This window comes from Lissotriton helveticus, chromosome 3_1 (assembly GCF_964261635.1).
Source record: "Lissotriton helveticus chromosome 3_1, aLisHel1.1, whole genome shotgun sequence".
Classification (NCBI taxonomy): Eukaryota; Metazoa; Chordata; class Amphibia; order Caudata; family Salamandridae; genus Lissotriton; species Lissotriton helveticus.
In genome coordinates, this window is record NC_136061.1 from 1977084724 (window position 1) to 1977112030 (window position 27307).

The 27307-nt window shown below is 44.9% G+C and overlaps 1 protein-coding gene across 2 annotated transcripts in view; it reads right to left on the bottom strand.

Annotated features, from left to right (window-relative positions):
- Positions 1–27081, bottom strand: part of LRRK1 (leucine rich repeat kinase 1) — a 917814-nt gene extending 890733 nt beyond the window's left edge. Inside the window, exon 1 of one of the 2 annotated variants that reach the window (XM_078683102.1) lies at positions 26815–27081. The gene's annotated coding sequence lies outside the window, so the exon portion shown is untranslated. Of the gene's footprint in view, positions 1–18350; positions 18570–26814 lie in introns of those variants that run through there. The other variant, XM_078683103.1, reaches the window with a different exon arrangement.
- Positions 27082–27307: the final 226 nt, after the last annotated feature.

Sequence of the window (27307 nt, forward strand, 5' to 3'; positions counted from 1 at the left end):
TAAAAGTGTAACTGGAGCTGGAGGGTTACCCGGGGATTTGGCCGTCGCCAGTAAGCCCAGTGAGGAACGCTTAGCAGCGTTCAAATCCTGAGAAACCCTTCGCTCCAAAAGGAGTACGCCCTGATTAATGGCATCATTCGCCTTGGCGATAAATTGGTCAATTGGGCCGGTGGTTTGGGCCGTTCGGAGGGCTTTGTTACTTCTGGTGCCCCTCGGGGACATACTTCAGCTAAGAAGCAGTACACTGTAGAAAGTCGATTAAATAATTATTACCAAACACCAAAAAGGGTGGCCCAGTCCAGTCTTGCCCAGCCTTGAACGTTATTCATTCCATGGGCTATAGCGTCTAATTCCCACTGGGCTACATTATCATTCTTTAAGTTTTTACAAATCAGACATTTCTAAGTTGACAGTTCTAAAACATGCCAGTTTTTCTATTAAGTTGAAAATGTGGTAAACAATACTTTATACTGGTGGTTGTGCCGGTAATCTCGTGGGAAACGAAAGAACTAGAAAATGAATTATGATGCATCGAGTATTAAAAAGTTATGGTGACTTTTGTGGTCGTTATTCAATCTAACCAAATTTCTATGCTAGGGGTATCTTACCTTGTGAAAGCCACATACATTAGATAAATGCTTATAGATACTGTGTATATGTTCCATTATTATGTAGTAATTAAGTGTTTCTTTATAGAAACTGTCCTGAAGAAGGTTTTTTAACCGAAACGCCGCGTCGACTTGTGTTCTCACGAACATTTTTAAATGTATTATGTAACAATTGTATAATAAGTGTATAACATGATGTACTTCACAATTATTAGATTTTTTTTTAACTTGCTTATAATGTGTAATAAACCTATGTTTAATTTTTATCTCGTTGTAGTGTTTTACATTTTTATGAAATTATCACTGATTGTTTTTTAGATTACTGCATGCGGTTGTCCAATAATAAAATTGATAGACATACGATTTGATGCAATTCAGAAAACATTATCTGAGATACCTGGTGGTTGTGTCTAGGAATCATATTAGTGCAGTGGGTACCAAATCCCGGGTGATCACTCCTATGGGTATCCTTGATTTTAGGGACATTGTAATCTTTCTTTTCATGATTTTACATCCCCACAGAGTACTCGGCTGGCCCCTGGCTTCCAAGTGGCGTAGGTCCACAGGCCATGACACATGGAAGATGTCATGGTGAACATTTATCCTGATTATACCACTGCCGTTCAAAAACAAAGCGTAATATTTCACCGGCTAAAATGGTACCACCGCACACTGAATCTTGAATGAATGAATGACGAAAATGCCAGTGACTCAGTGGTCTCAAGAGAAGGCTCAGAGGGACTGACAGGCCGGTGATCACTCCAGTGACAGGAGACACAATCATTTGAGATCAGCGATGGCTCTGGGTGACCGAAGAGGGACTGCTGAGTGGCCTCTGACAATAGAAAGACGGTGGGCCAATAAGACAACAATGGTAACAAAACAGGGGAGCCAGGCCCGCCCGCCTGCCCAAACTACCATTTTGGACTCTGTTTCCTGAGCAGAGACTTGTAAGTCAATAAGCATTGTTGCCATTGTTGAAGTTGGGGGGGCAACAAATACCTCAGGCATTGGGGGGCGGGTAGTTTTGAATCCACAGCGCGAGGAGGTTGAGTGGGGGTAGGAGGGTTTTTAGGGAACTGTTACAGGGACATTGAGGCACCACCAGGACTGGCAGATACAGCCCTAGGCTCAACAATCTGGGTTATGGCCGCGTATTACCTAGCACATCCGGGTCTCACCCTTAAGGTGTTATCCTGGAACCTAAATGGGATGGGGTGCAAACTGAAGTGGGATAATGTGGAAGTACTTGGCACAACAGTACCCAGATATTATTTTTATTTAGAAGACGCATATTGTGGGAAACGCGCAGAATATTACACCACAGCAGATACACTCTATTTGTCCACGCGGGCTACTCGCCGGATTCGAGAGGGGTGGGCATACTGGCTTGCCGATAGCTTACCCTGAAGGTGACCCACACATGCGAGAACAAGATGGGCTGCCAGGCTGCAGTGAGCGGTCAGTGGAACATACTGAACCTGACTCAGGCAATTTGGTAAACTCCCCCTAGGCCTAAATCCAGTGGGTTTAGACAAAATGGGAGCATGGCTGGCGGAGGTGCCGGACCCGCTCCTCCTGATTGGGGGGAGGGGAAAACCTTTATTTGACTCATGGTGACAGGTGACAGGGACAGAATGACAAATTTGGGGCAAAGCCGAGACGGGATCCATGCCTAGAGACTTTCCTGGAGGCCATGGGACTGTTAGACATTTGGTGAGAGGAACACCTGGAGACCAGACAGTACACCTACAATTCTAACCTGATGAGGTCCATGTCTCGATTGGACTACTTTCTCATTCCCTGACACCAATTAGGCTCCTTTCGACACTAGGAGATACGTGCTCTGGGCATATCTGACCATTCACCATTGACTGTACTTTTGCAGACAGATGCTCGGAGGTCAAGGGGGAGTGGAAGGGGAACCCTTGGAACTTAACAGCCTGGGACACCAGAAAACTGGTGGCAGAGATCACAACCCAATATTAATAGGGAGAATTAAAGAACTGTAGAATCGGAGGTCACATTTATGGGAGGCATACAAGACACTCCTGAGGGGATGCCTTATCACACACATCACTGGTAAATGAAAAGCGAGGGATGGCACTTGATTCGCAGTTGACTCATTGGGAGTCAGATTATGAGCACAAACCCACCCGAGACATAGCATGCCAGATTGAGACAGAGAGGGATGAGCTACGGCACCTGCTCCATCAAGAAGCAAGTGCAATCTACAAGGCAAAGCAAGACAAGCTATATGAAGTGGGGAATGCAGCATGCAGGCTTCTGGCTGGGCTTGCCAAAAGGAAGAGGACCAAAGATGGAGAGCAGAAATTCAGGGGGAATCTGGGACAAGAGCAGTGACCCCAGGGGACATAGCACACGCCTTTGCACCACATTTGCAGAACTTAAAATCGGAACAGAGGGAGGCCGACATACAGATCTCCACAGACATTGTGGCTGAGGTGCCGGTGACCACGTTACGGGGAGACCTGAATGAATTCTTAGATGCAGATCTGTCCAAGAGGGAATTGGCCGAGGCAATCAATCAAAGGAAAAATAGAAAGTCTCCGGGCCAAACGGTTTCCCCCTGGAATTGTTTAATTGTGCAAAAGCGCACATAACAGGCCTACTCTGTACACCACAGCCCTGAGGGAGGAGACTCTACCCAGAGACCTTCGGAGAGCAACCATTGTGATAATCTAAAAATGAGGGAAACCCAGAGAGGACTGGGACACATATCGACCTATATCCCTTCTGAATTTGAAGACAAAAATCCTAGCGAAAGCCCTAGCTAATCACCTCTTAAGGGTGATTGACACACTGGTGGCCCCTGACCAGTCAGGCTTCATGCCCTATATGGCAACTAGGCACAACCTCAATAAACTGGTGGGCAGCCTGGTGCAATGCAACCGGATTGCCAATCCGACACTTCTTCTCTCCTTAGATGCTGAGAAGTCGTTCGATTCCATGGAATGGCCATATCTCTTGGCTATCCTCCATAGAATGGATGGGGCACAGACCCAGTGGCCAGGTTCAAAGGGAACGGAGCCTTTTTCAAGGATGCTCGTTCTCCCCCCTTCCTGTTCGCACTGGCCATCGAACCTCTGGCATGCTGGTTGCGAACAGATGCACTAGTTAAGGTGGGATCCCAGTTTGGAAGACATCGTGTCCTTGTACGCAGCTGATATACTGCTCTATATAATGTCAGATCAATCAGTCCCCTGGAAATTCTGGAGGTGCTCAGCTCCCTTTCAGGGCTCACAAATCAAATTGAACAAATCCATTACATTGCCACTATCGAGGACAGTGACAGCTCCCTGGCGTGGCAACCTCAGTGGTTTGAATACCAGGGCATCTTTAGGACAAAAGATCGAGACCTATTCCTGGCAGAAAAAACCTGTGGAAAGTTCTAGACTCTATAAAAGCGAGACATACTGTTGGAAGAAGCTCCCCATCTCACTCATTGGTAGAGCTGCTCTCTACAAGATGATCTTCCTCCCAACGTTTAAGGGTCAGAGGAATCTTTCAGGTCGGTGGCAGCACTCATGAGAGGACTACTCTTGGCATACCCTGAGAATAGAATGGACATCCCTTATGTGGAAACTGTTGGATGGAGGCATGGCCCTCCCCGACCTCTGACAATATTACTGGGCAACTCACTTAAAGACAATCAACGATTAGGCTTTCGCATCTCAGCAGGAGCCCTCAGTGTTGGCAGACAGTAGAGCAACCTATCTCTGCTGCCGGCACTTACGGCTGTGGTTGTCGAGTCCTGGCACAAACCCACCAACGCCCTGGGTTGGAGGGGCAAACTGGCATTAGAAACCCCCTATGGGCACAGATTGATTGAGGGGGTTATGGGCTGTAAATGGCTAGGCAAAATGGGACATGATCGCGATATCCAAAGTTGGGGACATATGGAGGGGGCAAGACATGATACCATGCCTAGTACTCCAAGACCAATATGAACTCTCCTGGAGGCAATACCTACGATAAAAACACCTTCAACACCTCCTTTGACTGTATATGGAGGCCCTGAGAGAGGCTGTTCCATATGGGCAAGACAGAATCAGAAAGATGCATGAGAGGCTGTAGACAAAGGCGAACCCTACTCCCCACCGTATGAGAATGCCCCCTCCTCTGATGAAGTGGGGGCTCTTGGACGTTCTGGACTACAAATTAGAACTGACCCCCCCAGCTGATAACTCTGGGCATATGGAGCGGCCAGTTCCTAGATAGATACACCCTGGTCTTTTATGACACAGCTCTAACAGAGGCTAATTAGGATGTGATCAGTAAGTGGGGGAGCAACGAGGTGCAGAAGTAGAGGAGTTGGGAAGCCAACATAGATTGATGCATTTGCTTCAAAGAAATGGTGTACAAAGCACAGGGATGTCCTAAGAAATTTGATAAGGTGTGGGGACCTTGGAGACAAGCCATGGAGGACATTTCCTGGGGAGGGGCGTGGTCAGGATCAGTGGGCGAGCCCAGATGGCATCTGAGTTTTATAGTGAACACCCATGGCCGACTATAGCGCTGGAGCCACCCGGTGTGATAATTGTTGGCGCCCCCACAACCCATGACTACCTCCTCGGATTCTCTCACTACCACCGGGCAAAAGTGCCCCTCATCTCTCCAATCATAAGTAATTGCTAAACACAGCGCCCCACCCTGAGGCCAACGCCCCGTCCACAGGTCAGCGCCCAGTGTGGCTGCACCAATTGCACTGCCCCAAAGCTGGCCCTGTGAACACCATATGCACGGGGTCTCTGTGAAGTCTGCTCTTACAAAGGAGCTTTTGGTCTTAGGCGAGTGATTCTGTACTATGATATGTAATGAAGGCCTCATGATCTCTTTCTATGCTTGATGCAGCAAGGTGGCCGCTCTCCACCAGGTTGTATGAAAATCAATAGAGATTTTTAAAAATGTAACCTTTAGTCTGCGTTGAGTTAAACTCTGTCCTAATTGCCTCTCGTGGGCTAACGCAATAAGTTTAGCTCTCAACCCTAAGGGCGTTACAGATCTGTGACCCCTCATCAACAACTTATGAACACACACGGTAGGTTCATCCAAAATCGTAACATATGGTCGCACAGATACAGACATACAACTCTCCCTTCTACTCCCAGCAATCATCATTCGTACAACCTCCTTTAAAGGAAAATCATCATACATCTCAGGTCAACACTCCTCAATAGTAAAAGTTCCTTCACCACATACTATTGCATCTTGAACCTAAGCTAAGCTACATCACCTTTACTTTGACTGGCTGATACAGCTGTACCATCCATCACCCAAAAATCCACTGCCAACCTCAACAATCTACCAGACTACTCCTCCAACCTTGAATGTGTTCAATCTGATATCGATACACCTGGAGCCTGGCTGCTAACCTTGCCAGCCTCGCTGACTCTTTTACTGGCCCATCAGGGAGCAATACTTTCACCCAGCTTTTTATGATCTATCCACAAGGTAAATTGTGTTCCCCATAAATATGTCCGATAGTATTCAATAACCCAAGCTGCAGCCAGAGTTTCCCTTTTGAGAACAGAATAGTTCCTTTCTGAAACTGTTCTTGATGCAAATGCCACCGTTTTGTATGTGTTCCCTTTTCTTTGAGAAAGAATAGCTCTCAAACCAGTGGCACTAGCATCAACTCTAAGTATGGATTTTGGATTGATATCAAATGGCAATAAAACACCTGCATCACACATTTCCTTCATTATACCACCAAAACAATTCTTCTGTTCACAACCCCATATACAATTGGAGGCTTTTCTCAATAAAACCTCCAACATTCTGTCTTATCTGCAAAAGTTTCCACACATTTTGAATAATATTCTGTCAGTCTAATAAAGGATCATAAATGCTACTTAATTAAGGGGTCTGGTGCCATATCAATTGCTTTTTGCAAGTCCTTCTTTGATTTTACATCTTCACCCATATTGTGAACCCCAAATACTCAATAATTTGTTCTTCCAAAAATGAATACTTGTCCTTTCTTAATGTAAGTCTTACTTCAGCGATTATGTGTAAAGCTTGCTTGAGTACATTGTGTAGCTCAACGGTTTCACCAAAGATTAAGATGTTATCTTCAAAATAGACAATATTCTGCAATCCTTTAAAAACTTTGCTCATCATACCCTGAAAAACACTTGCCGCCGAAGACAATCCACAAGGCACCCAAGTACATTGAGACGTTCTCTCCATGGTAATAAAAGCTGTTAGTGATTTGGACTCTTCATGAAGTTGAATTTGGTGGTGAGCACTTTTCAGATCCAGCTTAGAAATATACACCCCCCCTTTAACCTCTTCGGTGCTCAGGACGGCCCCCGACCGTCTGAGGTCACAGTGGGTGTGTGCTAAGGACGGCCGGGGCCGTCCGAATCCAGCCCACTTATTAATTCTCCCGCACAGGGGGAGAATTTGTGCAGCGCCTAAGGGGTTAAGCAACAACACCAGTTCATTGTTAGGCAATGGAAATGTATCTACCACAATATTTTGAATCAATGATCTGAGATCTACATAGAATCTCAACAGTCCATCAGCCTTCTCACTAATAACAGCAGGGTATATCCAACATGGCGACTCTGCTGGTTCTATGATCCCTTCATTCAACATATTGTGTATCATTATTTTTTAACCTCGTCTCAAACCATAACAGGGACACTCTTCATCTTGTGTTGAACAGGCACTGCACCTGCTTTAAGCACAATGTTCTGCACATATCCCTTACGTTGTCCAAGTCTGTAATCAAATACATGCTTCACCCCATACAATGTATCATGAATGGATTCATCATCTACCACCATAATCTGAGACAGAGTCCTAGGGTTAATATTGATATGTAGATCATATTGATATAACCATCACAATATCAAACAAAGGCCCATGCTCAGCTACATACACTTTGCCCTGTATTTGGCATTTCGCAAAAGAAATGTGAGCTTCCATGTAACCCCGTATATCAATAGTTTTCCTTGATAACCACCTGGAGATTTGTCTCAAGGTTTCAAAGCGAGTCCACCCCACTCACTCTCATACATTTGTTTTGGAATAATAGTGTACATAGATCCCGTATCTACCATAAGTTGGATTTGACGCTCATTAACCACAAAAGTGGCCTTTGGTCTATCTTTTCTTTTGTCTTCTTCAGTTACATTTCCCTCACAACTCACTCAGAATTCTATCAAACCCCTCAGTGGCTAGAGATGAATCTTCCGACACTACAGCCACTTTGTTACGAATCCCAGATTTACACATCCTAACAAAATGACCTAAACAACCACACCTCCTACATTCTTTGTTAATGTGAAAACAAGACTTCAAATCCGACATATGATTCATGCTCCCACACCTATTGCAACACCTATTAGGTTGCTTAGAAGACAGATTGCTTTCATATGAGCGACTTGAGGATTTCAACATTACACCCACTTCCATTTCATGTTCAGTGACCATCCCCATCTCTGAAACCTCGTAACCATGACATTTCCTTTCTATTTCCTTCATACACAGATCAGATTGTTTGACAATTTGTGCAATATCAATTGCATCCTTTGACGTGGGATTCTTTGCTGACCATAATCTCTCGTGGATTTTCTTACACTTGCACTGTATCATTAACTGATCTTGAATGCATTCTTCTGTCAATCCACCAAATGGGCATTTATTTGACAATTCTCTTAGCCTAGGTACAAATTCATCGATTGACTCCATGGTACCTTGGTGCGGAGTATAATATTTGTACCTCATCATGACTAAATTCTCATCTGTAGCAAATCTTACTTCTAGTCTGTGTCTAGCTTCCTTGAATGGGTCTTGAATAGACTGTTCATTAGGTTACTAAAACTTGTGGTAAATAACTAAAAATGTGTTGCCCTTCTTTACCGAAAGCACTCAATAACAATGCTTTTTTCTCTGCAGGCCGAAAGTCTTGACCATCAAGAGCCTCTAAATAATGTTCAAACATTAAAATCCAATCCTCCAATACAATAAGTGGCAGACTAGATTGTAAAAGTAGACATGGAGGAGTAATCACTGAAATATGTGTTGATTCCATGGGTACAGTACTTTGGAGGCATTAAAAATTACTAGAATAACCAACCCTGTTCAACAATACAAAGAACCCACACAATATACAATACGTGGTGTGCGCATCCTCTTTTCCTTTTTTCTAATCCCAAGGATCAAGTTGTTGGTGCTCTCTCGAGCAACGAGGCTATCAATGGCCTTTTTTTATTATCTGCTTGACTGCGCAATGTCCGCTTATATGTTGCGTGGGTAAATGTATGTAGTGAAACACGTGTGTCGGTCAATTGTCTTCTAACTGCAATCCGCTCATTTTTCTTTTTTGAGTCTACAATTAGTATATTTTTTGAAGTGCAGTAACGTGTTTCCTGTTTGAGGTTTGCTCTAATTGAAGGTGTTTTTTGTATGCTTTGATTATGCCTTCCCCTATTATCACCTTTGATGCCACCCATTCCGCTAATCAGCTATCAGTCAATATCTCTGTTATGTTTAAAATAAAACATGATCACTTCTTTAATGCTACCTAGGAAGGTATTGTCACATAGCGCCTCTGGCAATAGAGTCGCAAATGGGTATCCTTGCCCCTCTGACTTAAGATGTCTGAAAGGAAATGCGCTCTCTTTTATTTAACCATGTCCCTCAGCATCACTAAAATGCAGTATATAGTCTACTATAGGCGTCCTGATTTATACTCTGTAACAAGTGTACTTCCAGGCAGTGGGATTCAGAGTCCTACAGACATTTTCCAATCACATTTTATGCATAGCTTTCTGCAATGCATTCCACGTACCGGGTTTAAGCTTTGTTTGGTGGGATGTCTATCATTCTATCCATCCAAAACACAGTTCAGGTCACCCGCCCAGAATATGTTGATAATAAATAAACAGAGTGACAGCCACCACTATCTCCTAATATAAATCTTGGTCATCAACATTTAGGGCATATATATTTGCTATGAATAATTTCTTTCCATCCAGTAGTCCATAAGTCAATACATATCTCCCTTCTAGGTTGGTACCCCTTTTGCATATTTTGAGTACAAGGCCAAATAAATGTGGCCCTCCATTTTTTACAAACCTTCTCTTCCTCTTTATCAGTCAGGTGTGTTTCCTGCAATAATGCAATGCCAGTCTATGGCCTTCTAAAATAGCTCAACATCCTGTGTCATTTGGTACAACTGTTTAGGCTTCACATGTTTGAGGTACGTTTCTTAAAAACACTTCCCATTTCTACCTAGGGATTGTCCTCAATATGCTTCTCACCCATCTGACTTATGCCTGACAGAGAACGTTATGTTATGTTAAAAAAATCTTTTATAGCGCACGGCTACTCCAAGGAGTGTCCCGGCGCTTTTATTATAGACCTGTAGCAGATAACACAACAAGGAAAATAAGAGACACGGACAACAGAAAAAGAAGCATAACTAAAGCGCAAAAAGCCAAGTTTTCAGGCCCTTCCTGAAGGCCAACAGATTGGAGGTACTACGCAGTGCCAAGGGCAAAGTATTCCAGAGCTGTGGCGCCAACAGCCTGAAAGACCGGCCCCCAATGCGGGCCCTTTTTACTCGCGGGACCACGGCAAGAAACAGGGACTCAGAGATCGGGCAAGATGGTAAAAGGCTAGCCTCTTATGGAGATATTTCGCTCCAGAAGCGTGAAGAGCCTTGTGGGCCAAGGTCAAGGTCTTAAAAACTATTCGCTTCCGGATAGGCAGCCAATGAAGTGACTGCAGGAGGCCAGAGGCTCTGGCTCGTCCGCAAAGGCCAAAAATGGCCCGTGCAGCTGAGTTCTGGACCACCTGCAGCCGTTGCAGGAGATACTCCGGCAGGCCGAGATAAAGGACATTGGAATAGTCCAATCTCGAGCCAATTAAGGCCTGCACCGTGATCTTCCTATGGTCTTCCGAGAGCAAGGGAAGAAACTTACGGAGCATCCTGAGGAGGCCAAAGCATGTACCAGTTAGACCCATGATCTGTGATCTCAGTGTCAGACCATTGTCGATTTTAATCCCCAGATTCTTAGCTGACTGGGAAGAGACCGCAGGAGGAAACATGTTGACAGGCCACCATTCCTGCCAGACTGGGTCCGACCGACAGCCGAAGAAGAGTACCTCAGATTTATCTGAGTTGCCCTTGAGGCTGTTCAGCTGAAACCAGTTGAAAACAGCCCCAAGGCAACCGCGGATACTCTCTCCATCAAAATCTGCTCCTTTCCCACACGTAAAGAGGAGCTGGGTATCATCGGCATAGGATACAATCTGGGCCCCAAAGGACTCCGCCAGTCACCCTGTTCCAAGTGCCTTCCGTGCCCTCTATCCTTCCGCTCCGCAAACAATAACACTTTGGACTGTTCCCATGAGGCACAGGGTCAGACTGATTTGCATACGGCCATGACTGAACTGGGGTGGCAGAGTGGGCTAAAGAACGGTGATGGATTAAACCCAGATCTTTTGACTGGGTGTGAGTGTTTGATTGGTTCAGATGCTCCGTCCATCACCACCCCCTTTTGTTCCGCAAACAATAACAAGCACATTGTTCCTGTCCCTCTATGTCCAAGGCAAACTTTTCATTTCAAAAACTTTGATTCTGTGCCCATATTTTCAGTTGATCCCTCTTACCCTCAGTAACTATTTCTGGTTATAATTATTTTTTTAACAGTAATGTTGTAATTTATAAACTTGTAAAAAAAACTTGCATTTAGTTAAATAAGAACCAATTTATGGCATGTATTCTCTGCAAGTCTGTGCTGACTAGCACCCTGAATGGACGAACAGCCCATGACAACCCATGGGGACGGTATCCCCAGCATGTTGCGTATGCTCACTTCCCACCAATGCCTACTGTGCTTGCCTATCTCACTTACACACTAGATTCCATGTTGAAAAGACTTTCTGGGAGTTAGTGTTGATCATGTATAAAAATCTTCTTGTTTTCTCGTCCCTTCAGTGTTCATAACAATATGCCCCACTACCCCATCTCCAATTACCAGTTTGCAGCTCATTGCCTCTGAAACAGAATGAAGTTGGCAACAACAACAAAACGTATCAGTTAGGTCGTGGTAAGTTTCGTATCATTTTGTTTTACCCTTGAGATCACTGAAAGCTGTAGTATGTAGTATATCCATCATCTGCACATCTTCTGTGTCGAATGTTCTATCTCCACTTAGCACTATTATTGGACAGCACAGTCTACATTTGGTTGTCCTGCACTTGTAGCTGTTTCACAGTTTGTTTGTTTTTTGCATCTCCTCGGGTGCACCTCAAAGTCCAAGTTTCTCCTCTGTGTAATGAAAATTCTGTCCGATACCACATCCCATGCCAATTCCATATCTAATCTCATTCTTAGAGGTGTGATTTCAATCATGGATGACTCGAGGCTTGGCTGGGTACAGCCTGGAAAATTCCTAATTGTTCACTCTTCATACTCGGTCTTTGTTTTTATCACATGTTGTATTATGACATTACATTCACTCTGCAGTCTTGTGATAGCCTACAGTGGCATCGCAGGTGGCAACGGCCATACCAGCGCTCATTGTGCCCTCTCGATGCTTCAGCTCAAGTGCTTTCAAGATCCGCTTCTCCAAACATAATTCTATCGATGGACCCAAGAAATCTGAGTTTTTTCTCTGTGATCGCCCCCTGTTCTGTTTTCTAGCACTTAAGGGAGCCTCGAAAGTCTTCTCACTTTTTTTGTAGTTCTGATACCTCTGATTTCATCTCGCTCATTGCGGATTTCATCTCTTGTGCACTAGCTAACACCTTAAGAAGATCTGCTACCAGTCGATTAACCTCCAGTGAAATAGTGTTGATTTTATTTTCTAGAACACATGTGGAGCTCCCAATCCCCTCTAGGATTTGTGTGAAGGTGGCTCATGCAGAGAATGCAGCGAGTTCGCTTTGTCCTGCTCCTTTTATTTCTTGTCAGCTCAGTGCATCTATTTGCATTGATCTATTTTCTAATGTTGGAAGGATCCAATGCATCTCTTCTTACCCATCGTGCGCGCTTTCGTTGGCAAGTTGTTGGTTTTTTGCCTTTTATTGTTTTAGTTGTTCTCATATTATCTTCTTTCAGATCAAACTTCCTGCTTATTTCGCCAGGACTTAACCGTTCACTCTCAGCTCTGGACTTCCTAAGGAGACTGTTCTCATAGTTGTTGAATAGTAATTGCATTTCTATATGCCTTATTACCCTAGATGAGACATTGAAGCCCTTTACTATAGGTAGCTGGTTAGAGGATAATGTATGTGTTTTTAGGTTAGTGGGCCTTGTCTTGTTTTCTCAGAAAAAAACCTTACATGCATTACTCTAGGTTGTGGTCAAATAAGATCTTATATTTAGGGAAGGTGTGGGGTGTTAATTCATGTGAATGATCGATGAGGTGAGAAGATAATATCGAGGAACACATTCCCACTAGTTAGATGTCAATTCTAGCGATGGGTTTGGGGGATGTTAATTTGTGGTAATGATTGGTGGAGTAAATAGATAGTGCAGAGGAAGCTTAAAAAATTGATAAACTGTAGGCAAGTCATTATAAGTTTGTGAGAAGGAAGGGTTATGGGTTGTGACAGGGCAATTCACACATGTACATGTACATGAAGAAGTAGAAAGGTAAGCCAGAGGGTGTGTGGCTTTGTGTAGGAGGTGAATAGGGACATACAGTTTGCAATAGGAAAAGACTAAGAGGAGCAGGCATACAGAGGATTGTAGATATTCAATGGTCATAAATCAAAGTTTGTTTTGTGCAGAGATTTTGCAATACAGAGGAGAGAGATTGATGGACTCTATGCAATCGTAAGCAGCCAAACGTAGCAAAAACCTGAGTATCTGCATGTTTGTTAGTACATTATTTTAGATGCCATTATACAGCGACTGGGTGAGAAGAGGATCTAGCGGTGAATAGGCTAGATTGAGTTCTTGCCTAAGATCTTGACAAGTTAGCAAGAGCTTCTGATTGTGATCAGAGCAGGCTTTAGTCTTCTTGTGTGTCCAGTATTGTAGATCATACATCAGGGCATCCCTGATGATCTGGTTGGGACTAGCAAGTTATTAACCATTTTTCTAAATTCCTGATGGTTGTCAGTGGCTTATAATTTTGCTGTGAAGGAATGCCAAACTTTTCCAGCCTGTACTGAGAAAGTACTGTGGCCAAATATTTTCTTTTTTGTAAGGTGAAATAATTAGTCATGTGACTAGTCAAGAACTCGTTAATTTTCAGCTGAAGGAATTCCACATCTTTATCATGTAGTGCCATGTTTGTCATATAGAATTGTCTGAATGCAGATCTTCTTTCGACCGGTAACCAGTGAACAGCCTTCAAGGGAAGAAATGTGTTTGCATGTCTTTATATGTAAAAGTAATCTTCCGGCAGAGTTCTGGATTCTCTGGGCACATCTCATGGAAGAGATGGGAATCCTGTAATACAGTCCCTTTGCATAATCAATTTTTGTGAGGATAATGGATATTGTTGGTTAGACCTATTGTGTAAATACAAGATAATGGCCAAATGCAACAGATTATCTTCAAAGAGTAGAAAGCCGATTTGGTTAGTTTGTCCCCTTGGGCATTTATTGAGAGTGCAAGGTTCAAGAGAAGGCCATGGTATTGAACGTCTTTTGATATTTCTGGCAGTGGTTCTATATCATCTGGCCAGCGCACTGGTAACATTTCTAATCTCAAAACGTGAGTAGTTTGTTTTTTGGCGTATTTAGTTTTAGATAGTTACATGTCATCCATTGGTCTATACCTCGGAGGCAGTTTTCGAGTTCAGAGGTTTTGTATGTCTTTAGCATTTTCCGGTTCGAGTATTATTTGTGTGCTGATCATATAATTGTAGCCGATAAAGTAAAAATTATTGATTGGCTCTGGTAATATTTTCATATATATATACACATTAAAGAGGAGGGAGGATAGATACTTTGGGAACTCCAGTTTTTATTTTCTAAAGGGTCGAGGAGAAGGGAGTCAAATATATATCATGTTGGCCCTATCATTGAGGAAGGATGAGATCCAAGCAAGACTTCTACCATCAATATTGATTTCTTTAAGTCTGAGAATTAAAGTTTGATCATAAACTGTGTCAAAAGCCACATAGAGACCCAGGAGAAACCGTGCTTCTCTGTCGCGGTTTTTATCAATAATGTTTTTATGTCATCCTATATGATGATTAGAGTAGATGTGGTGCCTCTTCCCAGGCGGAATACTGGTTGGAAGTACGTGGTTGCCTTCTAGTATGTGAGATTTGTAAAATGTTACTCTTTTATGGAGTATGCCAAGGAATAGTCCCATAGAAATTGGTCTATATTTGTAGGTCTTTTGAGGCCAGGTTGTTCTTCTTGATTAATAGTCAGTTTTATGCTGGCTTTGATTCCTGTGAAAATATTCCAATCCATAATTATTGATTATGCTCAATACTAGTCTAGCTTCTGAAGTTAATAGAATTTTCTTGATTGTTTGTGGAGGGCAAGGTCTGAAGTGTAGACAGCGGGACAGGCTGTCAAAAGGTCTAGAAATTCTGTTTTTTCTTGGTAGGACCACAGAGATGCATATATGTTTTCTGGAGCGCTTATATTTTAGGAGATAGCTCCGGATGACAGCTGTTTCTCTTGTTTCCTAAGCGAGTCTAAGGTGTCTGCATTGGTTGTGTAATAAGACACTTGTTTGTTGCAGCAGTCTCCAGAGTGAGGGATAGTTGATTGTGTGTTTTCACTGTACTAGAATTCGGATTGTATTTATTATCATTATTATTATTATTATTTTTTTTAAAGAGTTCCTTCTCTAGGCTTTTTACTTAATAGATCCTGCCTCATAGTGGAAGTTCTTTTAATTTTTGATGTAGGATCTACCTTTTCTTTTGTGCCTGCATAGACATCTTTTTTCAAGAGGGATCTCTGATTTCTCCTAAGTGTATTGAAGTGTAGACATTTGTCCTTTTATCTTTTTTATGTCTACATTCATTCAAGAGGCTTTCTTTTTGGTATGTTGCGATGTTTTAGTGGGTATTGTTTTATTAGAGGCTGGTTACATAGTCATTAATTTTTAACCTAGTTTATTATCAAAAGCCTTGTGTTTGTGGTTAGATGAATTTCAGTCATCCATATTCAGCTTATTCCAGCGTCTCTAGGATTGATGTCAAATCGGATACGATAGCTGAGAGTCTTGTAGGGATCTCAAGTGAGAAGGAGATGATTAGGTCAACTTGATTGACCATTTCCCTGGACTGGTATAAAGTCTGTGTTGCAGAATATTGAGTCTAATGTATGGCCTGCTCGTGGGTAAACTCTGTGCAATCTGGCGTAGGTTGTGTGTGGCAAGCCTGATAAGATTAGGCCTGGGTGACATTTAAATTATGCCATCGTAATTTGCAAAATTTCTGGATTTTATGTTATGTTTGTTGTATGCCGTATGAACTTTGTAAAATTACACCACTATGCATATGTATGTATCATTTGCTTTCAAAAAGTACTGCGAGTGCGCCACTTTGCTGTAAAAATTCACCCTAAATGCATGGGAACAAAATATGAGCAGCTGTTTACTGTACTTTTTTTGCACTATTTTTTAGCACAAAGCTATGCAAGGACATATTCTGTGCTAAAATATAGTGCTAAAAGACAGATCTGCATTTTGCATAATTGCATATCATTTTGTCGAAAATTCACCTAATTAGGCGAAAGCAAATTACACTAATTTCGCACACTCCAATAATATGGCATTCTAAATTTGTCCAACCAGACATTAACGTCACTAAGTTCGCATAGGTTGGAGTGGGAGATGGAAGGTCTGATATTGCATCTATGAAGGCTTCGTTATTGGAAAAGAGAAGCAGAGTTTCTGGCCCAAGACCTTTTAGCGACCCAAACAGGAAACAACCACACCCTGATGCTCTTTACCTGGGCCACCGGGCTGGAAGAATGAAAGTATTTGTTTTACAAGGGTATGCATTATGGACAGGTGACCCTGATCCAATTGCAGCCCTACGCCCTAGGTTCAGTGGCAGGTATACGCCTAATGATCTGGTGACCTTAGACCAATGAAAAGCCACACCCTAGTTTACTTTAGTGGGGGGAAAACAGGGGCATGGTCACGAATATGGGGTTTACAAATTCGCGTGGGAGGAATAAGAGGAAAGACTAAGCTCCTCTGACCTGGCCTGGTCTCCAAGCAACAGACTGACGTCAATACACGTTTAAACTCTAGTCCTCTGACCCAGGGGAGAAAAACAATATCTTCCTTTTCAAATTCAACCACTCAACTTTTAAAGAAAACAATGAAAGCTATCAGGGCAAAGATACAATCTATAACCTTCTGGGCAGGCAATATTTGCTTAAACACAGTTAAAATATGCCTTTTTTTCGAAAGCACATCTTACCCTTACATTTGTATAGTTCATTATTCTTAAAGCTGTAATAAAAATAAAACACTGGAGTCGTCAAAATAAGTTTTCCAAAAGTTCTGTTAGCTTTAGACTGTGCTCCATCACTAGAATCTACCAAGATCACTGCACCCTACTGAATAACAATAGTAAGCTGGATCATTTGGGGATATTAAAAAGGCTGCTTTCTTTCTGCAGTGCCACACTATGATGAAGGGAAACAAAATACAATGTGTTCTAACTTGGCCCGCCAAACGCTGGACATTTATTGAATAAATCACCAGCTTTATGAAGTGGTGTACCACAATCCTCTTTCTGTTGCCTTAATCCAAATTAATGTAATTGTATGCAAAGGTTTCTTTTTTGCCCATTGGGTGTTCGAGCCATGCCCAACCTATTCCCCACGTCCCTCTGAAAGACTCTACAGCTTAGCAGCGTTGCTTATGTCACATATTTCTAGAGAGGATAAATGTAACAGGAAAAATAGTACCTGTGCATAACTGATGGCCCAGCTATGCATTTATTTTCAGTGCACCTGCAGAGTACCCAACTCTGTTCAGCAGCCTCTGCGCCCTGTGGCCTCTGGTCCACTACCACAGTACCATCTTCTATCATTTGCATAAGTGCCTAAGTGCATCGGTGCATCCCTCTGTTGCTAGCGGCGTCTGTCAACCGCAATATCGCTTCTCTCAACAACTGTGCTTTTATTAGCTTCTCGGGTGTGGTGGAAGACGGTTCATTTCCTCCCCCACAGGGTGTCTCGGGCTAACACCTACATCTTGCTACTATTTCTATCTTCTTTTTCTTTTGAAGTATTATGTGGCTAATGATTTTCTCTTATTATTTTTGTTCTTAACAGTCTTTATTTTGTCCTACTAACAGAATTCGGTTTCCTTTTTTGGGGGTGACAAGTTATACCAAGGCCATTTCTCCACTATTACCATGCCTGCAATGATCACTATCACTCCCCACCTGGGGTGCCGATATTTATTCCCAAATGTTGCCCAGTCTTACTTGTGTGTTTAGGGGGCGCACCACCCGCTCCCTTTGTGCGGCACTCCCGGGTGCTATTTTTCCTTCTGGTGCAGGACCACACCGGTCCTATCTGCAGACTCCCCTACTGTTCCGCAGGGATCGCTAAACTGCACCACCACGCCTGTCAAAACCGGCCTCCTGGGGCCTCCCGGGGAATTGCCAGCTTGCCCGTCTGGCCAGTCCGGCCACGAGTGAGGGCATTGTTTGCGGTTTGCAGATCTACGGTTGCTAAATCAATAAAATAAATACTAAAATACGTACAATTTAAATCTGTTAGAGGACAGCCATATTTAGACTTTAAACTTACCTTCCGTTCAAAGCCATGATATGCTGCTCTCCTGGCCCGATGGAAGCAGGGTAAGCCTCCTTCGACGCTCCAATATTGCTAAAAATTATTCAATATGCTCACTTTGAATGCCTTTCTTTGCGGAGGCGTGACAGTGAAAGTGCGTGGATAAGCCAGCTTGTAGTGGGACAGAAATGTAGCATGCAGAGGCTGGCAGACCTGAACAGCAGAGGCAGCTGCGGTCAGCAAAAGGAAACCGAAAGCAGGAGCTAGACACAGGGAAGGCAGAGTGGGTGTGTTCGTGACTGTAAAAAGAAATGAAAGGAACTTAGATCATATTACCCATACACCTCTCCCGCCTGGAGCGGGGTGGGAGGGCGGAAGGGAGGAGTGTCCTCTTTTGTGAGGGATCGCTTGTTTTTCTCATGGACAAAAACCGACTTTTGTACTGGATGGAATATGCCCTATCTCGAGCCAGCACAAGATTCCGCAATCTCACACTATGGAGTCAAACAATGTCCCGATGTTTGTTATTCAGTAACATTATATCAAAATTCCATGAACGAGACCGCTACAGGCCTGAAGGGAATGAAAATCTGTCTTGATTGAGAAATGTAGGCCTGATTTTTCCCTTCTGACGATTAGGCATAAAAAAACAGCAAATACATAAAACAAGCATTGGCAAATCTAATATGTCTGCCATTGGTCACCACCCTTTTTGGCTTAGCCAGATCTTGTTTTGTTGTGTCATGGTTTTTGCAGATCTATATTGTTAGGGAGCTGAATGTCCACGTCAATCTAAAAGAACATTGACCAAAGGCCAAAATATTTTTCTGTCTAAAAAAAAAAAAGCACACCATATCATAGTACTCACACGCACTGACAGGAGCTGGGCTGTGTGTGGGTAAGCTCCCTGTGAAAGGGCAGGATGCAGTAACCCGCAGTGAAGTCAGCCAATGGCGGAAGTGGGCTGACCCATTGCCCCATGATACATGCTGAGGTGGATGGAAGAAACAAACATGTGAATGACAACACACTAATGGATGATGTCTGGTCGAAAACCCCTTTATGTATCTGTAATATTCCTTGCCCCCCACACTATGCACTGAGTCCAGGTAGGTAAGAATGCCTTGTATTTATTTCCATATAAACAAGTAATTAACTTAAATAGAGCACAAGGGCGCCGAGCGTCTACACAGCGACTGCTCCGGTCGCCAGCTGCCGCTTTCCCCGTTCGCGCCTTCACTCTGGCGCCTATTGCGCATGCGCGCGCATCGCGCTCCTGTCTATGGCGTGACGCGTCATCGCGTTCACGCTCATAGACTAGAGCGCATCCTACATATCTCCCCCTTTTTCACAATAAACAAAGTTAACTTTTCAAACTCTACGGAATTGTCCTTGGTTCCCCAATGTTCTCTGGCAGGCAGCCAGGGTGCCAACTTATTATTAATGTCCACCCATTTCATAGTCTCTATATCTTGAGGGCACTGTAACTGCCCGGCCACTACGGGTGTGTCTTACCGGCATGCTCTCTTCCACCTCTCTGTCTCCGCCTGGTCTCACACCATCTCTCCAATCTCCACTCTGTGTTACTCCAGTCGGTGGGACATCTCTGACTGCGCACCCTGCGCCGGGAATTTCTACCTCACTGTCCTCTCCTGTTCCCTCGGACATCACTTCATCAGCCTGCTCCAGTCGAGGCGTGTTCTCATGGAAGTCCTTCTGTGCCTCTGTCTCTTCCAGCTTGGGCCACACGACTATCCTGTTTACTCTAGCCATGCGGTCTTGGGACCACACCCTGCCATCGCTGAGGAGGGCTGCTCTACCTCGCACCTCCTTGACTTGTAGGGGCTGACTATATTTGCTGTCGCCTTTCTTTTGAAGGGTAGGGAGTTTAACCCTAACCCACTCTCCTTCCTCCAGCTCTGTTCCTTTCACGTTCCGACGTTTGTCATAATTCGCAGCATAGATCTTTTGGGCTTTTTCCAAGTTGTGTTGAACCACCGCAGGGGACCATTTACTAGTGATGGTCTTCTCCCTCCACACTACATTGTCCCGTGTGAACGGATGCCGTCCTCTCAGTACTTGAAATGGACTGTACCCCACCGCCGTGGGGGTGATCCTGTAGGACCACAGCATACTCATTACCTCGGTCTCCCAATCCTTTCCCTGCATGATGGCCGCCTGTATGGAGCCCATCAGCACACGGTTGAACCGCTCCACCTGACCATTGCATGCGGGATGATACACTGCCGTGTGTTTGGATTCGATACCATTCCTCCTCATGAACCTAATCCATTTGTCCGAGACAAACTGCGGGCCATTGTCACTGAGGATGGTTTTGGGGATGCCTTCCCTTAAGAAAACTGAAGTGAGGAATCTCAAAATCGTGTCAGTGTCCATGGATTCTTGAATGTCCACCTCAGGCCATTTTGAATACTTGTCCATTACCACACACAAATACTTGTTCACTCCCTTGCTGTCCAGGACCGGTCCCAGTATGTCGATTGCCACATTCTCCCAAGGTCCCTGTGGCGTGTCAAACTTCCCCATGGCCGGTCGGAGTGGCCTCAGCACCTTGTCAGCGCCTTGGCATTGGCCACACTCCCTTACTTGCCTCTCAATGTAGACATCCATGCCTGGCCACCAATACATCTGCTTAACGCGTGCTTTGGTCTTTACAATACCTAGATGGCCCTCGTGTAGTATAGTTAGCAATCTGGGTACCAGTGAATCTGGCGGCACGACTCTTTCGCCCCTATAGATAAACACCCCAGAATCACTCAGGGAGAGTTCTTCCCTTATTTCATAGAACCTCCGTACTCCATCAGTGAGCTTCCTTTTGTCAGGCCAGCCTGATGTCAAGTATCTCTTGATCTCCACTTTTTCCATGTCCTCATCATAGGCGGCCTTCCATTCTTGGACACTTATCGAACTCTCATAGTCCTCCATACTTGCCACCATCTCCTCCTTGTCCAGGGCATCCTCTGGCGCCACTTCCATCGCCGCAGCCCTGCTGAGATAATCCGCCACCCTGTTCTGTGTTCCCGGCAGGTATTCGACATCATAGGTGTAATCGAGCAGCTTCAGAGTCATTTTGGCTATTCTCGGGGTCGCTGTCTCATGACCCGAGGAAGTCAAGACCTTGATCAAGGGTTTATGATCCGTTTGCAGCTTGAATCTCGTACCCCAAACGAACTGTCTGAATCTGCCTAAAGCCCAGGTGACTGCCAGCATCTCTTTTTCAATTACGCTGTATCGTTGCTCGGTCGGAGACAACGCACGGGAAGCAAAGCAGATCGTCTCAGTGGCTCCATTATCCCTCACTTGAGCCAGAACCGCCCCTAAGCCCTTATCACTGGCATCTGTGGTTACCACGGTCTGGCCCGAGGGGACAAACCCTTGCAATGGAACAGCTTGACTGATGCAGTCTTTGATTGTGTCAAACTCCGCTTGCGCTTCTGCGTCCCACTCAAACTTGGTTTTGTCTCTGATGAGTTGCCGCATTCTGTACGTCCTGGTGGCAAAGTGTCTCACAAACTTACTATAATACTCGGCCATTCCAAGGAACGACCTCACCTCCTCCTTGGAGCTTGGCGCCTTTGCATCCTTTATGGCCTTCACATTTCGTTCTTTGGGTGAAATTCCACTCGTGCTGATCTCATGGCCCAAGTAGGTCACCGAATGGGTCCCTATCTTGCACTTACTCCATTCCGCCGTTAGCCCTTTGTTCTGCAACACTTCCAACACTCTCCGCAACTTCCTGTCGTGATCACCTTTGGAAGAGCCCATCACCAAGATGTCATCTTGAAAGTACTGTACTCCTGGAATGTCCTTGAACAACCGGTACATCAGCTTCTGAAAGACAGCCGCTGCGGATGCCAGGCCAAAGGGCATCCTCCGGAACTGGTAGCACCCGAATGGAGTAATGAAGGCGGTGTACTTTCTGCTCGATGGATGCAGCTCAATCTGGTAGTATGCAGACGTGAGATCTATAGTGGAAAAGTGAGTCACACCTTTAGTCTTGGCGAGCATCTCCTCGATTCTGGGAAGAGGAAACTTCTCCACGATGAGACTTTTGTTGAGCTCGCGGAGGTCAACGCAGAGCCGAACCTGCCCATTTGGCTTCTTGACCACAACCAAGGGGGATAGCCATTCCGCACTATCCACCGGCTCTATGACGCCTTGCTCCTCTAGCCTCCGGAGTTCCTGTTGTACTGCTCCACTGGTAGACATGGGAATGTTCCTGACTTTATGCACCACTGGTACTGCACCCTCCTTGAGGACCATTTTGTGAACGAACTTGTCCAGTTTTCCCACTGAGCCGTCAAAAACTTTGGGGTATGCTGACTTCCAATCTTCTCCACTCGTGAGGGGCCACTCGTCTGTCAAGAGAATCTGTTCTTTTCCTCCCGGGTTGAGTATGATCCCCAGATCTCCTGCATCTCTCCACCCCAGCACTGAAGGTCCTCTCTCCGCTATCTACAGGGTGCACGTGGCTGACCTCCCTCTGAATTCGAATGTGAAGTCTCGGCACCCCACCAAGGGAATGGCATTTTCCGTGTACGAGATGGGTCTGATGTCCGGCGGCCATAGGTCTGGCCCCACCACAGGCACAAAGTCTTCCTCCCATATGGATCTTTGCACGATGGTCCAAGGGGATCCTGAGTCGACGGCCACGTGTACCTTCACTCCCCCTATCAACATGTCCGTGCGAGGCTTGTCTCTCCGCTTTCCCGTCACCTCAAGTACCTGGTCCTCGATGCATAACACCAAGTCGTCGTCATCTGGGTCGTCCTCCCCGCTGACGTCGGCTGCGGCCGCATCGACGCACTTGACCGTGGATTTCTTCCCCTTCTTGCGGCAGACTTTCTCAAAATGGCCGACCAGGCCGCAAAACGAGCATCTGGCGCGGAACGCGGGACAGCGTTTATCCTGCGCCGAATGTGCCGTGCTGCCACATCTGTAACATGCAAACTTGATGTCTGCACTAGGGCGGACTGCCTGCCTCCCTGTCCATCTCGAGTCCTTCCTCTGATCTCCATACACTCCCTTGGGTCTTCCGGGCTGGGGTGCATCATCTATCTTGTTAACCATTTGCCTCGGTGCGTTCTCGCGTTTTGCCGCCTCCGCACCGCGCCTTGACATCTCTGCCTTTTTGACCATCGCCACAACTTCTTTAAGGGATGTCTCACTCTGCGCCCACAGTTTGTCCTGGACAGACCTGCACGTGGTGTGCATAACAATTTGGTCTTTTATATATTCCTCCTGAAGACCTCCATATTGGCACGTGATGGCCAAGCGTCGGAGCGCTGCCACATAATCATCAATCGACTCACCAGCCTCCTGCTTCCGCTGTTGGAAATTATACCTGTCTATGGAGACACAGACTGCTGGGCGATAATGGCTGTCCAAGTCATCCAGTGCGTTTTTAAAGACATCTGTCTCCGTCGCTCCCCTCTCCTTGGGCACCAGATTCTTGAACACTCTCACCCCCTCCGGGCCCAGGTTGTGGAGCAATAGTCTCTTCTTCCTTTCCGAGGTGAATTCCCCTTCATTTTCATCTTCGAGTGCCTCAATACAGTTTTGAAAATATTCCTTCCAGTCCTCCCATTTTAACTGTGGTTCGCCCGGTCTAGGCAAGAATGGAACCGGGGCCATCAGCGCAGACGCTTGATTTGCCATTCTAGCTGCTGGCTTTGCTCTCCTTCACTAGCCCAGCACTGACCTGGTTGTAGGAGCTGGATAGGATGGTTCCCGTGTTTTTCAGCTGCTGCCACGCCCTCTGCTCGTCTTTCCTTGTTTTTTTCCTTACTGCTGGAGGTGTGGGGCTGTCATGGAGTGTCTGCTCCTGACCACTGTGGTGCCTGGTGTTCGTGGTCCCATCCTCGTCGCCAATGTAATATTCCTTGCCCCCCACACTATGCACTGAGTCCAGGTAGGTAAGAATGCCTTGTATTTATTTCCATATAAACAAGTAATTAACTTAAATAGAGCACAAGGGCGCCGAGCGTCTACACAGCGACTGCTCCGGTCGCCAGCTGCCGCTTTCCCCGTTCGCGCCTTCACTCTGGCGCCTATTGCGCATGCGCGCGCATCGCGCTCCTGTCTATGGCGTGACGCGTCATCGCGTTCACGCTCATAGACTAGAGCGCATCCTACAGTATCTAAGTTACACGCAAAATTTTAGTAAAATCAAAAGGTTGTAGCTAACACCAGCCTCTTGCCTTTGCGAATCCTTTTTTTGTAATGTCTTTGTAAATCTTTATTATCAATAGATAAAGAGGGCTGAAAATAACCGATAGAATAAACTTCAATTTGTAATCTAGTACCTAAATATTTATTTAAGCACGGCATACAAGTGCACTGAAAGGGAACTACAAAGCCATACAAGCAGGATAAACAGACTAAATTGTGTTACGAGTATAACAAGTTCTCAATAAAATACATACAAGCATGACATGCAGGTGTGTGGTTAGAAATGCAGTTCATTGCATGCAAACTAAGAAGAGGATACTTTTATAAAGTACAGTTTGAAATGGTTCACTTTCTGGTATGCCGTGAAATAGAAAAAGTTAGATAAACATAGGCTACTCTAAAAGGAATTTACCACAGCATTATCAGTTCTTATCTCCCGCTAATGCTGAAAGTACCCAATGTATGAAGAGCTGGTAGAAAGTGTTTTGTTATCGCATGGCTCCAAACACAAAGGCAAGACTAAAGTAATATTAAAGTGAAAATAAAAACACTGGCACTGAAGGAAACAACCTTGCGCAGGTGTGCTTCTTGTGAAAGAGCAAAATGAAGTCACTCAAACTGAAGTTAGCCAATGGCTGAAGTATGTTTACGCATTGCCCATACTGCATGCTGTAGTGGACGGAGGCAATATGTGAATGACACAACAGACCAATGGTTGAGGAGAGCATGCTGAAAGCCCCTGTTATACAAATGTTTTAGTAAAACCTAAATGTCTAGGCTAACACCAGACCTAGAAAAGCAGGTCAAAAGTATTAGAGAGCTGTCTAAATAATTTCGAAATGATTATTAGAGGAAACAAAGGGACAACTGCAATATTACAAAAGAATAGTGACAATTATTCATTAATTCTTTTTAACTTATCAGCTGGTAGCTGTTTTCAAACACCAAAACGTAAACAAATTGCTGGTATTTTTTCTTGGACAGAAGGCAACCCTATGCGTGTCAACGAAAGTTACTGACTCCCAAGTTGGGGTGGGAACTGATTCACAAAGGGTAAGGACCCTTTTCCGTTTCTTGATCATGATGGCCACTTCAGGGGAAGTAGGTAGTGGTTCATTTGACCACTGCCTACTCTCACTCAAGGTTTACAAACTGCAAAATATATATATATATATTTTTTTTTAAGCAGACCAGTTTCCTATCAGAAACACTGACTGCTTAAAAAAAAGATGTTACATGTTGAAATACATTAACAGAAATCGTGGTATGTTGTTCCTTGCAGGCCAATTGGAGGGAATTGCATTGTGTGGCTGTGGTTCTGCAACTATCTCTGAAACTTTATTTTATGAACCGGCCTATTAGTATGTGGGTCGGTTTGCAAAAGTAGTTTACTGGCTTCAAAAAAGTCTGTTTACAATTTGCAAGCGGTTTTTGGAATCAGTACATTAGTACCTCTGGCCTGAAGTGTGAAAATTGTAACCATAATCGAAGAGGGGTCTAGAGGTGACACCAATCCCTAAACAAATATCCAACTTAAAGTACTGCAAGGTCTCACCATCATCCTTTCCACAATCCGCTTGAATAAGCTATTTCTGTTGAGCAGCTCCGGCATTTCTCTATTACATGCGTATAGAGACGTAACAAGTCGCATGTAATAAGGACATTTGAGACAGACTTGAATACAAGGATCCCTGGCTTCCGTGTAGTATAATAGGATACACTGAACTACAACAACCAGAATGCAAATGGAAAAATAGTTTGACTCAGCGCGAGCTACTCGGTCATGGAAAGGTGGCATAGGGAAATTTGCGAGCTCAGCAACTATGGAACCGTTGTCAGTTCTTGGGGAGAAGAAATGGCTTTTAAGTAAAAACAGTTGTTTGCACCAGTGTCTCAGGCACTTATGCAAGAGAGGGTGCCATGAGGCCGCTATTAACAAGGAAATGTGTTGAGAGAGTGGTATCCTACCGCATTCGAGACAGGGTGATAACATGGACGGGGCTACACACTGAAATCAGAGGACACACAGCGTGGCAAGTACGCTTGAAGTTATACATTGAATATGGAAGATACACGGTACCCCCCGAAACGTAGTTTCGAGCGGGAATAGGAAGGGGGCGCCACTCGCTGAGATTACTGCGCCGCAGGCAGTGAAATATAAAGACAGTGGGTCGGAAGTGCAGCGAGTAAACGCTGCTTGTTCTGCAGCACTTGCAGGAGTCACGGGACGGGAAACCCCCCACGAGAGGCAGCGAAGAGACGGCGAGGAGAACTGAAAACAACTTACCGCATGCATGTCTGACTGCTCGCGGCCAGTGGCAGAGACTGGCTGGTGCGCGCCGAGTTGAGGTGCTGCGCGTGCAGCTGGCGCCGGGGTCTCTTGCCTGGGGGGAGCGGGTCTCTGCAGCGGCCTGCTGCTTTCTTGGTTAAGGACCCTCTCGTCGGACCCTTGTTTCTTCGGAGCGGCAGGTCTCCCCTCCTCACGGGCCAGAGGAAAAGAATTAGACGCAGCACATGAAGGCGGATCCTTCACTTCCTCAATCCAGAAACCCTCAGTCTGCCGGGCCCGGGCTGCTCGCGCAGCACACCCCCTCCGACATGAAAGCTATCGGAATGCAGCGGCCACATACACGGACCTGTAATGAAATTGCACGTTTTGTCGCGTTTAGGCAATGCTGTCACTTGGCTCTCAGTCAGTAGTGTTTGTCGACCAACAGTACTAGTCATGTCGGAATTTGTAGACGTTTAGTACGACATGTGAAACTACAGGTCCCACAATG